Source organism: Heterodontus francisci, chromosome 30 (genome assembly GCF_036365525.1).
Source record: "Heterodontus francisci isolate sHetFra1 chromosome 30, sHetFra1.hap1, whole genome shotgun sequence".
In the NCBI taxonomy this organism is placed as follows: domain Eukaryota; kingdom Metazoa; phylum Chordata; class Chondrichthyes; order Heterodontiformes; family Heterodontidae; genus Heterodontus; species Heterodontus francisci.
The window spans coordinates 53,443,772-53,457,076 of record NC_090400.1 but is presented as its reverse complement, the minus strand read 5'-3'; the positions used below and the strand labels follow the sequence as shown (position 1 = coordinate 53,457,076).

General features: G+C 46.6%; 2 non-coding genes across 2 annotated transcripts; both read right to left on the bottom strand.

Annotated features, from left to right (window-relative positions):
• Window positions 1-10,531: 10,531 nt before the first annotated feature.
• LOC137346910 (small nucleolar RNA U3) lies at window positions 10,532-10,749 on the bottom strand. The gene has a single exon (XR_010968815.1). It is a non-coding gene; the product is annotated as a small nucleolar RNA U3 (small nucleolar RNA).
• An 803-nt stretch (window positions 10,750-11,552) lies between these two features.
• On the bottom strand, window positions 11,553-11,770 carry LOC137346913 (small nucleolar RNA U3). Its single transcript, XR_010968818.1, has one exon. It is a non-coding gene; the product is annotated as a small nucleolar RNA U3 (small nucleolar RNA).
• Between the last annotated feature and the right edge of the window lie 1,535 nt (window positions 11,771-13,305).

Here is a 13,305-nt window from a genome sequence, read left to right as displayed (position 1 = left end):
TAATCTGTTATTCACCTCAACTACTCCATGTGGTAGCAACTTTCACATTCCCACCACTCTCTGGGTAAAGAAATTTCTTCTGAATTCCCTTTTGGATTTATTAGTGACTTTGACATGCAGTGGTTGGAGGCATTCTGCACGAGTACCATCCAGCAGATGTATGACCAGTTAAAGTATATTCTGGTGGTGTTGAATGAGGAAATAATATTCGCCATGTTTAGGAAGGCAGCCTGATCTTTGTTGAGTGTTGCCATGGTATCTTTAACATCTGCTTAAACATGCAGATAATCCTACAATTCAATGTATTACCCAAAGGAAAGTGTGTAAAGACAATACAGCACTCCCTCAATACTGCAATTCAGGATTAGCCTAGTTTATGGCTCAAGTCCTGGTGTGTGCTTGGGTAGGAGGGAGAGGGGGTTTTGGAGCCACCACATCAACTCCACCATCTGAGGAGCAAGCATGTTGTTAAAGAAGTATAAAGAAAAGAACTTGCATTTATCTAGGCCCTTTCACGACCTGGGGATGTCCCAAAGCACTTAACAGACAGTGAAATACTTTTGAAGTGCAGTCACTGTAGTGTAGAAAATGAGGCAACCAATTTGAACACAGCAAGGTCTCACAAATGTGATGATGAGCAGATTATCTGGTTGTTTTTAGTGATATTGGTTGAGGAATAAATATTGTGTTGGACACCAAGGATAACTTTGCAATAGTGCCATGGGATCTTTTACATCCATCTCAGAGGGCAACCAGTGTCTTAGTTTAATCAACTCATCTGAAAGACTGCACCTCTAACAGTGCAGCAGTCCCTCTGTACCACACTGGGACTGCCAGCCTTGATTATGTCCCCAAGTCTCAGGAGTGGAGCTTGAACCCATGACTTACTGACTCAGAGGCAGGAATGCTACCCACTGAGTCGCAGCTATTGCATAACCAATAGCTCACCATTAAAAAGATTGGTGAAATGTGACCACTATATTTAACCAGACAGGGTCCTTATTAGATTGACAAGTCAGAGAAGTTCATAGTCGGGTCAGTCCATACTCTGGGCCACTCCCAGCTGTTTCCACTACTGCAGCCAAGCCTTGGGCGGCTGTTTTGGAATTTAATTTGGAAAAGCGTTCATAAATTGTGTTTCATTGGATAGAGAACAAGTGTTCCTCATTTTTATTTTTAAAAACCCTTTCTTTTGTGAATTTGTGTTCTTCATGAGATTTTATGGGAGCCAATGGAGCTCAGTAACAGGGGTTAATGATAATATTGTCCAGTAATTCTCTGTTCCATGAAATAGCATTGGAGTGAGATTCCCCCTATTGGCTTAGAAACATAGAAAATAGGAGCAGGAGTAGGCCATTTGGCCCTTCGAGCCTGCTCCGCCATTCATTATGATCATGGCTGATCATCCAACTCAGTAGCCTGTTCCGGCTTTCGCCCCATACCCTTTGATCCCTTTAGACCCAAGAGCTATATCTAACTCCTTCTTGAAAACTCAAAATTCAATGTTTTGGCCTCAACTGCTTTCTGTGGTAGTGAATTCCACAGGCTCACCACTCTCTGGGTGAAGAAATTTCTCCTCATCTCAGTCCTGAAAGGTTTGCCCCGTATCCTTAGACTATGACCCTTGGTTCTGGACTCCCCCACCATCGTAAACATCCTTCCTGCATCTACCCTGTCAAGTCCTGTTAGAATTTGGTAGGTTTCTATGAGATCCCCCCCTAACTCTTCTGAACTCCAGCGAATATAATCCTAACCGACTCAATCTCTCCTCATACGTCAGTCCCGCCATCCCAGGAATCAGTCTGGTAAACCTTCGCTGCACTCCCTCTATAGCAAGAGCATCCTTCCTCAGATAAGGAGACCAAAACTGCACACAATATTCCAGGTGTGGCCTCACGAAGGCCCTGTATAATTGCAGCAAGACATCCCTGCTTCTGTACTTGAATCCTCTCACTATGAAGGCCAACATTCCGTTTGCCTTTTTTACTACCTGTTGCACCTGCATGCTTACCTTCAGCGGCTGGTGTACGAGAACACCCAGGTCTCGCTGCATATTCCCCTCTCTTAGTTTATAGCCATTCAGATAATAATCTGCCTTCCTGTTTTATCTACCAAAGTGGATAACCTCATATTTATCCACATTATATTGCATTAGCCCATTCACTCAACTTGTCCAAATCATCCTGAAGCCTCTCTGCATCCTCCTCACAACTCACCCTCCCACCCAGTTTTGTGTCATCTGCAAATTTGGAGATATTACATTTAGTTCCCTCATCTAAATCATTAATGTACGTTGTAAATAGCTGGGGTCCTAGCACCAATCCCTGCGGTACCTCACTAGTCACTGCCTGCCATTCGGAAAAAAAACCATTTGTTTCTAAATCTTTGTTTCTTGTCCACCAACCAATTTTCTATCCATCACAATACACTACCCCCAATCCCACGCGCTTTAATTTTACATGCTAATTTCTTATGTGGGACTTTGTCAAAAGCTTTCTGAAAGTCCAAATAAACCACATCCACTGGCTCCTCCTCATCAACTCTACGAGTTACATCCTCGATGAATTCCAGTAGATTTTTCAAGCATGATTTCCCTTTCGTAAATCCATGCTGACTCTGTCCGATTCTACCACTGTTCTCCACGTGCTCTGCTATAAAATCTTTGATAATGAACTCTAGAATTTTCCCCACTACTGACGTCAGGCTGACTGGTCTATAATTCCCTGCTCTCTCTCTACCTGCCTTAGTGGGTGAATGCATCACCTGGTATATTACTCAGGAATGGGAGAGCCCAGGTCTGATACCTGGTTTGGGTTGAGTTAACTGATTTCAGCTGAAGCCTTGGTAAGGATGATAGAACGAGTGAGGGAAGAATCAGCCAGGATTCCCACTCCTAATTATTCACTGGTGACTGACATCCTGTCATAAAATGTGCGTATGTGTGAGTGTTTGTGTAATTGTATGTTTGTGTGAGTGTGTATATGTATGAGTGCTGGGTGTAGCTATGATCAGGCATGACTGTGATGTCCCACCCCACACCCTGCCCACCTACTTAATGTCAGGGTTCACACACCAACAACATGCACCTAAATAAGGCAAGTGCCCAGAAAACCGTCTTCATGAAATGAAGAGAGAAAATTGAGGGACGGTAAAATCCCTCTATTTCTTGTGCTATAAATAACAGCACACTCTAAGCTGTGTTCAATGACCATAATAAATCTTAAGCTTGAGATCCCATGTACAAAGTAGACATCATCGCAACCCTTCAACGTGTTATATTGCCTTGTGTCGGTCTCCAGAGTGCGTGTTAGCTGCATGTAGTATCTTCTCCACATATCCATTACTCTCGATAAAAATGGGCTCTGAAGCTTAGCAACTTAAGATGCATGGGCTGCAAGATAAGTGTTATCTGTCCAGCACTCAAAAGATTATTGATCCTAGCTGATAAAATACTACTGTATAATGAACTGTGCAGATGGTCAATACACTTTTTTTCTGAAGCTGTTTTGAGATCACTGTTAATTCATTGGAAAAGTGATTCTTCTGTTTTGTTCCCCTCTTAGCCTGCTGCATATGACTTTTTTTCCGCCAGATGTACTACTTGGCTGCTGCTAATGGAATCTGGCAATGTAATCACATGAATAAATTTATCACCAGGTTCTCATGGGAGCAGTACTGAAGTCCAGAAAGGAACCTACTCTGTCCCCACAAAGGGTGATGATTCCATGTTTTGCCTCGTCATTGCACAATTCTCAGCAGGAATCACTGGACAGACATTGGCAATGGGAACCTGGTATGATTTTGTTTTACTCTCTATCCAGGAGACACAGAGGCTAATTATGGTATCCAACAGTTGCTGTAGCAGCAATGTGTCAACAGCTAAAATGGTTCCATTGGCTGCTTCAGTCAAGGCTTAGTGGATAGCACTTCCTCACCTCTGAGTCAGAAGGCTGTGTGTTCAAGTCCCACTCTGGCGTCTTAAGTACAAAATCTGGGCTGATACTCCCAGGGAGTGCTGCACTGTCAGAGATGCTGCCTTTTGGATGAGACGTTAAACCGATGCCCCGTCTGCCCTCTCAGGTGACATAAAAGATCCCACGGTGCTATTTCAAAAAGAGCAGGGGAATTCCCCCTGGTGTCCTGGCCAATATTTATCCCTCAACCAACATCACTAAAACTGGTGATCTGATCATTTATTTCATTGCTGTTACTGGGTGCTTGCTGTGAGCATATTAACTGCTGTGCTTTCCAAAATTACAACAGCGACTACACTTGCAAAGTACCTAATTGGCTGTAAAGTGCTTTGGGACATCCTGAGGTCATGAAATGTGCTACTTAAATGCAAGTTATGACTTAGAAAGAGTCCCTTCATACAGGAGAAAGAGACTCTGAGTAACAATGACAGCTTAAGGATATGAACGATAGAATGGTCAAAGAGATAGAAGTTTAGAGGAAGCTTTCGAAGCGAGTGAGAGAGGCACCTCGAGAGGAAGTTCCAGACAGCAAGGCCAAAACAGCTGAAGACTCTGCCACTTAAAATGAAGAGTAGAAAGGGGAAAGACAAAGTTAGAAGTTAGAGGACTGTGAATGAGGTGGGCTGTAGGGCTGGTGGAGGCACAAGAGCTATGGTGGGATGAGACCATGCAGGTATTTGTGAATGATAAGGATTTTGAATTCAGTGAGTCAGGCCACAGAGTGACAGGGGAGTATGGCAAGGATGGCGATGAAGACTGACATACAAAAGCTGTAATAAGTATTATTAGTGTCATGCAGGCCCCCACCTGCCAAGAATGAGGCATATTAATTTTGTCATATGAACATTGATTTTAAACTTGCTGGGAAGAAGAGAAGGCCTGTTACAAGGGCTGCCAGACACTTAGCTGAAAAACATTTGCATACTAACAGACAGTGCTTGTGGAGACACAAGGACCATTCCCTGACACATTCAACCCACAATGGATTTTGATCACCAGACATTGAAGGTGTAGTTTAGTTTAGTTTAGTTTAGAGATACAGCACTGAAACAGGCCCTTCGGCCCACCGTGTCTGTGCCGACCATCAACCACCCATTTTATACTAATCCTACACTAATCCCATATTCCTACCACATCCCCACCTGCCCCTATATTTCCCTACCACCTACCTATACTAGGGACAATTTATAATGGCCAATTTACCTACCAACCTGCAAGTCTTTTGGCTGTGGGAGGAAACCGGAGCACCCGGAGAAAACCCACGCAGACACAGGGAGAACTTGCAAACTGCACACAGGCAGTACCCAGAATTGAACCCGGGTCGCTGGAGCTATGAGGCTGCGGTGCTAACCGCTGCGCCACTGTGCCGTGTAAGGAAGAGCATTCCAGAGACTGCTAAGGTGATACAATCCACAAAAGCCAGGACTGGTTAAACCAGCTGGTCACATGAATAACTGGCTGGTCCAGGGTTTTTTGAACTAGCCACAGAGTTTTTGAACTGAGGAAGACTGTTTGCTCCTGGAGTGAGAAGACCTCTCCTGTCTGCTCTCATCTCACAAGCCTCTGGTCCCACTGAGGACACATGAACTTCAAGAGAGAAAAGTCTCCTACATCGAACAAGGTTTAAGAAGAATACTGGGCCCCAACAAAAAGCAAGACCTACTTACAATCAAGAATTTTACAGCGATTTCGAAAACAGTAACCAAAACCATCTTCAGATATTGCCTCAAACTTTTCCACTTTATTTCTTCTGTTCCTTTCTGATTCTATCTACATCCGTGTATCACGTATGCATGCTAGTATGGGCACGTCGCATGTCCGTAGGCGTTAACCAAATTAAAGTTTAAGTTTAATAAAGTCCAACCTTTTTTCTTTAAACGTAAGAAAACCTGGTTTGGACAGTTTATTTGCCTTATAATTGGAAGTTAGTGAACAAGGATTCACTAAGGGGAGCTAAAAAATGGTGTGTTTAAAATTAAACCCAGTTACGGTAGGACCAGGTGAAGGCTGAGAGGGAACCCCAGACCCTTATCTCACCTGGTCGTAACAGGTAGGGTTTATCAGTATTCGTAAAGTTTACTAATGGTAATAAAGTTTATTAGTATTGGCAAAGCTTTATTAGCACTGGTAAGGTTTATTACCAGTAGAAAGGTTTATATACCTGTATATTCAAGAAAAGTATAACTTCTGTTGTAGGTGTTACTAGCGTATCATAAACACAGTAAATTCTACTATACATAGGAATTATTCTAAGTTAATTAAGAAAGTAATTAAAGTAAATTAACTAATAGCATAACTAACAATGACAGGACAGGTGTTCTGTTGCAGCTGTGGTATGTGGGAGCTTTTTGATGCCAAGGCGATCCAGGACAAACATGTCTGCAGGAAGTGTAAGTAGCTAGAGGAATTCCGGATCAGGATTATTGATCTGGAAGCCGAACTGCAAACACTGCGCAACATAAGGGAGGGGGAGAAATACCCAGACACTTTGTTCCAGAAGACTGTCACATCTCTTTGAACAGGGTCATCTATTTTGGTCAGCAGTGAGGGACAGGAGGATGTGCCCGTGAGCAAGGCAGGTAAAGGAACCGAGAAGATAGCGGTGGAGGAACCTCAGACTTTGCAATTGTCAAACAGGTTTGAGGTGCTCCCAACCTGTGTTGACGAAAGCGAGGTCTGCAGGATGGATGAGTAGACTAGCCATGGCACCGTGGTACAGGAAGCCATTCAAGTAGGGGAGCAAAGAGGAATGTAGTGGTAGTAAGGAATAGTATAGTGAGGGGGATTGACACCGTTCTATGCAGCCGAGAGCGTGAGTCCAAATGGCTGTGTAGCCTACCTGGTGCCACGGTTCAGGACATCTGCTCAGGGCTGGACAGGGACTTGGAGTGGGAGGGGGAGGATCCAGCTGTCATGGTCCGTGCAGGTCCCAATTCCTTTTTGAATAACGGTAGCAGTGAGAGTGCGAGCCAGGGGGCAGCTGGGAAGGTAAGTTTCAGCATAAAGTATTTACCTCATGATTCGGTAGCTTCGGCAGGGTGGGGAAAAAAAACTGAAAAAGTGACGTCACAGGAAAGCTGTGACCTGATTGGCTGGCTGACCCCAGAGAAGGTTGAGGAACTCAGAAGGGATCACAAAGGTTGGAAGACCGTGAAACCCCTCTTTGAGTCTCCAGTTCACTGGTGGGAAGCGATCAAGGAGAACATCAAGAGGTTCTTCATCCACAAAGGTGTTCAGAGGGCGAGAGAGAGACAGAGGGAAATGTCCCGACTCCAGAAAATTATGCAAAATCTGCTCCGGTTGCAGTCAATGGGGGTCGAGGTCAAGGAGGACCTCCAAGAGGTGAAGAGCCAGCAGGCCTCGCTCTTTGCCAAGGAGGCCTCCAAGATCATCTTCCGGTCCAGAGTCCGCTCCATCGAGCAGGATGAGACGTGCTCGCGTTACTTCTTCCAAAAGGTACACAGAGAGAGCTCTGTTATCAGCAGCCTGAAGGAAGAAGATGGCTCGGTAACGTCTTCGCAGTCCGACATACGAAGGATCAGCAAATCCTTTTATGCTGGGCTGTATGACGCGAAGCCCACAGACAGCAGCGCCTCCCAGTCCTTCCTGTCATCTATCACAGAGGTCTTAGATGACAGCAGGAGGGAAAGACTGGACAAGACGCTAACGCTGGACGAGCTGACAAAGGCCGCCTAGTCCTTCGAGACGAGTAAAACTCCCAGAAGCGACTGCTTATCGGTCGAGTTGTACTCGGCCCTGGGGGACTGGGTCGGCCCGGACCTGCTGGAAGTATACGAGAGTATGCTCCTGGCCGGCAGCATGTCAGAATCCATGAGGAAAGGCATCATCACCCTCATTTACAAGCAGAAGTGGGAGAGGGCAGAAATCAGAAATTGGCGGCCCATCTCACTGCTTAATGTTGATTACAAGATTCTGTCCAAAGTCATAGCCAGTCGAGTCAAATCTGCTCTGGAGTTGGTGATTCACCCCGATCAGACCTGTACTGTACCCGGCAGGAAGATCTCTGATAGTGTCGCGCTACTCAGGGATACGATCGCCTACGTACGGGACAGGAGGGTGGACACCTGCCTCATCAGCCTGGACCAGGAGAAGGCTTTTGACAGGATATCGCACACCTACATGATGGACGTGCTTTCCAAAATGGGGTTTGGGGAGGGAATCTGCAATTGGATCCAACTGCTCTACACAAACATCAGTAACGCAGTCTCAATCAACGGGTGGGAATCGGAAAGTTTCCCGATCAAATCTGGAGTCAGACAGGGCTGTCCTCTCTCCCCGGTCTTGTTTGTTTGCTGTATTGAACCCTTTGCTGAGTCTATTAGGAAGGATGCGAGCATAAGAGGGGTGACAATCCCAGGCAGCGGAGGCACTCAGGTCAAAACCTCCCTGTACATGGATGACGTCGCCGTTTTCTGCTCGGATCCGCTGTCCGTGCGCAGACTGATGAGCATCTGCGACCAGTTCGAACTGGCCTCGGGAGCCAAAGTTAACCACGGCAAGAGCGAGGCCATGTTCTTTGGCAACTGGGCTGACCGATCCTTTGTCCCCTTCACCGTCAGGTCAGATTACCTGAAGGTGCTGGGGATATGGTTCGGAAGGGCCGGGGCGTGCACCAAAACCTGGGAGGAGCGAGTAGCCAAGGTACGACAAAAGTTGGGCATGTGGGGGCAGCGATCTCTCTCCATTGTGGGTAAGAACCTGGTCATCAGGTGCGAGGCGCTCACGTTGTTGCTCTACGTGGCGCAGGTCTGGCCCATACCCCACTCCTGCGCCATGGCAGTCACCCGAGCCATTTTCCGCTTCGTCTGGGGATCTAAAATGGACCGGGTCCGGAGGGACACGATGTTCAAATCTCTGGACAAGGGCGGGAAAAATGTACCCAACGTGGCCCTCATCCTGATGACCACCTTCGTGTGCGGCTGCATCAAGCTGTGTGTAGACCTCCAGTACGCAAACTCCAAGTGTCACTACGTGCTGAGGTTCTATCTGTCCCCGGTTTTGCGAAGGATGGGCCTGGTCACATTGCCGCGGAACGCGCCATGCAGTTGGGCGGTGCCGTACCACCTATCCTTCGTGGAGCAGTTTCTGCGGGAAAACACCTTTGACCACCGGTCCATCAGGCAGTGGTCTGCACGGAATGTCCTCAAGGCCCTACGGGAAAAGGAAACGGTGGATCCTGTCGGATGGTTCCCCGAGCAGACCGTCAAAGTCATTTGGCGGAATGCCTCATCACCAGAACTTTCAAACAAGCACCAAGACGTAGCTTGGCTGGTGGTGAGAAGGGCCCTCCCCGTCAGATCCTTCATGCACACCCGAAGTCTCGCCCCCTCCGCACAGTGCCCCCGCGTTGGCTGTGGTGGGGAAGAGACGGTCGCCCACCTCCTCCTGGAATGTGCCTTTGCAAAGCAGGTGTGGAAAGAGATGCAGTGGTTTTTGTCGAGGTTCATCCCAAGCAGCTCTGTAACACAGGAGTCTGTGCTCTATGGGCTGTTCCCAGGGACGCACACCGAGACAAACATCAACTGCTGCTGGAGGACTATCAATTCGGTGAAAGACGCCCTTTGGTCTGCCCGAAACTTGCTGGTCTTCCAGCGCAAAGAGTTGTCCACCACCGAATGTTGCAGACTGGCACATTCCAAGGTCCAGGACTACGTGCTGAGGGACGCACTAAAGCTTGGGGCAGCCGCAGCAAAGGCTCAATGGGGAAAGACCACAGTGTAACGTCCCCCCACCAAGCTGGACTGAGGGGCTTGATGAATGGGAAACCCCTCGAACTGTATCGTTAATATTCTCAATTGCTGTAAATGTAAAACTGTAATTGACATGACAATTGTGAAACAGAAGGGTTGGGAAGAAACTCATGAGAGTATTGAAGGAAACTGATCTCCCTTGCAATGTTTGTATTTTTTGGTGCTGTTTGGAAACTGTTTGGCAATGTAATTTTTACAGATTTTTATGAATAAAGTATATTGGGAAATAAAAAAATAAAAAAATAAATGCTGGCCTGGTCAGCGACGCCCACATCCCATGAATGAAAAAAAACCTCAGCACGTAGTGACACGAGTTTGCGTACTGGGGATCTACACACAGCTTGATGCAGCCGCACACGAAGGTGGTCGTCAGGAAAAGGGCGACATTTTACATTTTTCCCACCCTCATCCAGAGGTTTGAACATCGTGTTTCTCCAGACCCGGTCCATTTCGGATCTCCAGGTGAAGCGGAAAATGAATGGCTCGGGTGAGCACCACGGCACAGGAGTGGGGTATGGGCTGGACCTGCGCCACGTACAGCAAACAACACGAGCGCCTCGCACCTGATGACCAGGTTCTTACCCATAATGCTCAGTTTATGGTGTACCCTGGCAACGAGACTCTGAGCATGCAGGAATGAGGTGATGGAGAGGGGCCTTGGCACCACTGGCCCAAACTATGTTTGAAACTAAACTTTTACTCTAGTACTATCAACACTGCTACAGTGGAGTAGAGGAACAGTGTCAATTCTTATCATAAAACTATCTTTTGCACCTTAAAAAGCAAACCACTCAGACTGTGTTCTCTTCCTCCAGCTCTCCACAAGAGAGAGAAGGAACACTCATCAATGACAGAGAGCAGCTGCTAAAAAGCAACACTCAATGTCTGCTTCCTGCTCAGAAGAGAACACTATAAATCCTCCTCGTGGTTTGTGAGACCAAACACTTTAGAAACACATTTCTCTAGGAAAAAACTATAGAAATGATCCCTAAGAGTATAGTCTTAACAATGTAAGCCCCCAAGCTCGCCTGGCAATACCAGAGATACACATCACAGTGCACATGTGTAATTCACAGTCATACTAAATCCGAAGGATTTTCAATAAATCTATAAAGAATACATATATTTAAACAAGAAAAGAAGCAGAAGAGAAAAAGAAATGAACTGTAACAATATTCAAATTCAATTGCATTTTTTATTTCCAAAATATACTTTATTCATAAAAATCTGTAAAAAAATACATTACAAAACAGTTTCAAACAGCACCAAGTCATAAAATACAGTTTCCTTCAATACAGGAGTGAGTTGCCTCACAACCCTTCCATTTCATTTTTCATGCCATATACATTTGACAGCAAACAAAAATTTTCCAGCCGCACACGAAGGTAGTTATCAGGATGAGGGCGACGTTGGGGACATTTTTCCCGCCCTTATCCAGAGGTTTGAACATCGTGTCCCTCCAGACCCGGTCCATTTTCGATCCCCAGATGAAGCAGAAAATTGCTCAGGTGACCGCCACAGCGCAGGAGTGGGGTATGGGACAGACCTGCTCCACGTACAGCAAACAACGTGAGCGCCTCGCACCTGATGACCAGGTTCTTACCCATAATGCTCAGTTTATGGTGTACCCTGGCGACGAGACTCTGAGCATGCAGGAATGAGGTGATGGAGAGGGGCCTTGGCACCACTGGCCCAAACTATGTTTGAAACTAAACTTTTACTCTAGTACTATCAACACTGCTACAGTGGAGTAGAGGAACAGTGTCAATTCTTATCATAAAACTATCTTTTGCACCTTAAAAAGCAAACCACTCAGACTGTGTTCTCTTCCTCCAGCTCTCCACAAGAGAGAGAAGGAACACTCATCAATGACAGAGAGCAGCTGCTAAAAAGCAACACTCAATGTCTACTTCCTGCTCAGAAGAGAACACTATAAATCCTCCTCGTGGTTTGTGAGACCAAACACTTTAGAAACACATTTCTCTAGGAAAAAACTATAGAAATGATCCCTAAGAGTATAGTCTTAACAATATAAGACCCCAAGCTCGCCTGGCAATACCAGAGATACACATCACAGTGCACATGTGTAATTCACAGCCATAATAAATCCGAAGGATTTTCAATAAATCTATAAAGAATACATATATTTAAACAAGAAAAGAAGCAGAAGAGTAAAAGAAATGAACTGTAACAAGATTCAAATTCAATTGCTAATCTGAATACTGGACAGTTCGTGCAATCAAAACAGGATATGAGTGTGGTGGGGCGGCGCTGATGAACTCGGGCGCTGCTATTCATGGTTAAATAGTTGAAGCGATTCCTGCACTGAACCTTTTGCTGAATCTATCAGGAAGGATGTGGGTGACAATCTCAGGCAGCGGCCTTTTGGCTAAGATCAAGTGTAGTATCTGTTCTTATCAGTGCTTACTTGGCAGAGAAGAAACCATGATCATTGCCTTTTGATCCTGGGTAGACTTTGAGTAAAATGGCGATAACCAATCTTTGAGCTTCGGGCCAGGGAGTGCGGAACACCGTTCAGGTGGTCGTGAAGGACAAGGAAGGAGATGCACCGGTCGATCGCACCTTCTTCATCAAGAAAATTCTCTTCGATTGCTGCGGATTTCAAGCTATGGACATCTTCTGCCTGCAGGATTTCCCCAGCAGTGGATACTTCGACGTGACGTTCCGGAACGTGGCGGGATGCATCAAGTTCCTGAAGGCGTTCAAGGAGAAAGGGGACCAGGCGCCACTGTCGATCCTCACAGCGGAGCCGCTCTTCACGCTTCCGTCACAACGGGACCGGGTGGTGACGATTCACCTCTACAACCCCCATGTTCCGGTGGTGGATGTACTCACCTTTCTCGCCAGGTACTTCGAGGTGGCCGGCAGCAGCACTGATGTCAAGGACTCCTTTGGGATTTGGACCAGCAAGCGGCAGGTCAAGGTGACCTTGAAGGTAGATCCCAGTGGAGCCATCATCCATCCTCCCTCCAGCTTCGCTATCGGGGGAAGTCGAGGCTTCTTGGTCTACGCTGGGCAGCCCAGAGTGTGATGTTTTCGAGGAGGAACAGATGGAAGCAGCTGAGGACAACCCAATGCTCTCTGCCTACAAGACCCCCCCGATGTCACCCGAGCGGCACAAACCCTGCATGAAAAATCAGGAGGGGTTTCTGAGCCCAACCAATGTGAAACTGCTTGCGCACACGATGGGTATGCAGGAACATCCCGAAGGGGAAGGACTGGGACTAGCGAGGACAAATGGTATGGGAAGCAACAACTAATTTTTAGAAAAAAATGGGTGTAAGAATTGCTTCCATTAATGTGCGTAGCATTAAATCGACTACGCGATGTGTTTCAACCTTGGATTACCTTGCCAAGGTCAAAGCTGACCTACTGTTTCTGCAGGAGTGTGGAATACCACACCTCAGCACCTACAGGCAGTGGTCGCGATGGTGGTCCCACGGGCCATCGATCTGGTCGGGGGGTAATGACTGCCGTTCCTCCGGCCTGGGTATTCTGCTGCGGGGAGGTAACTTCACCATCTCCGAAGTTAAGGAGGT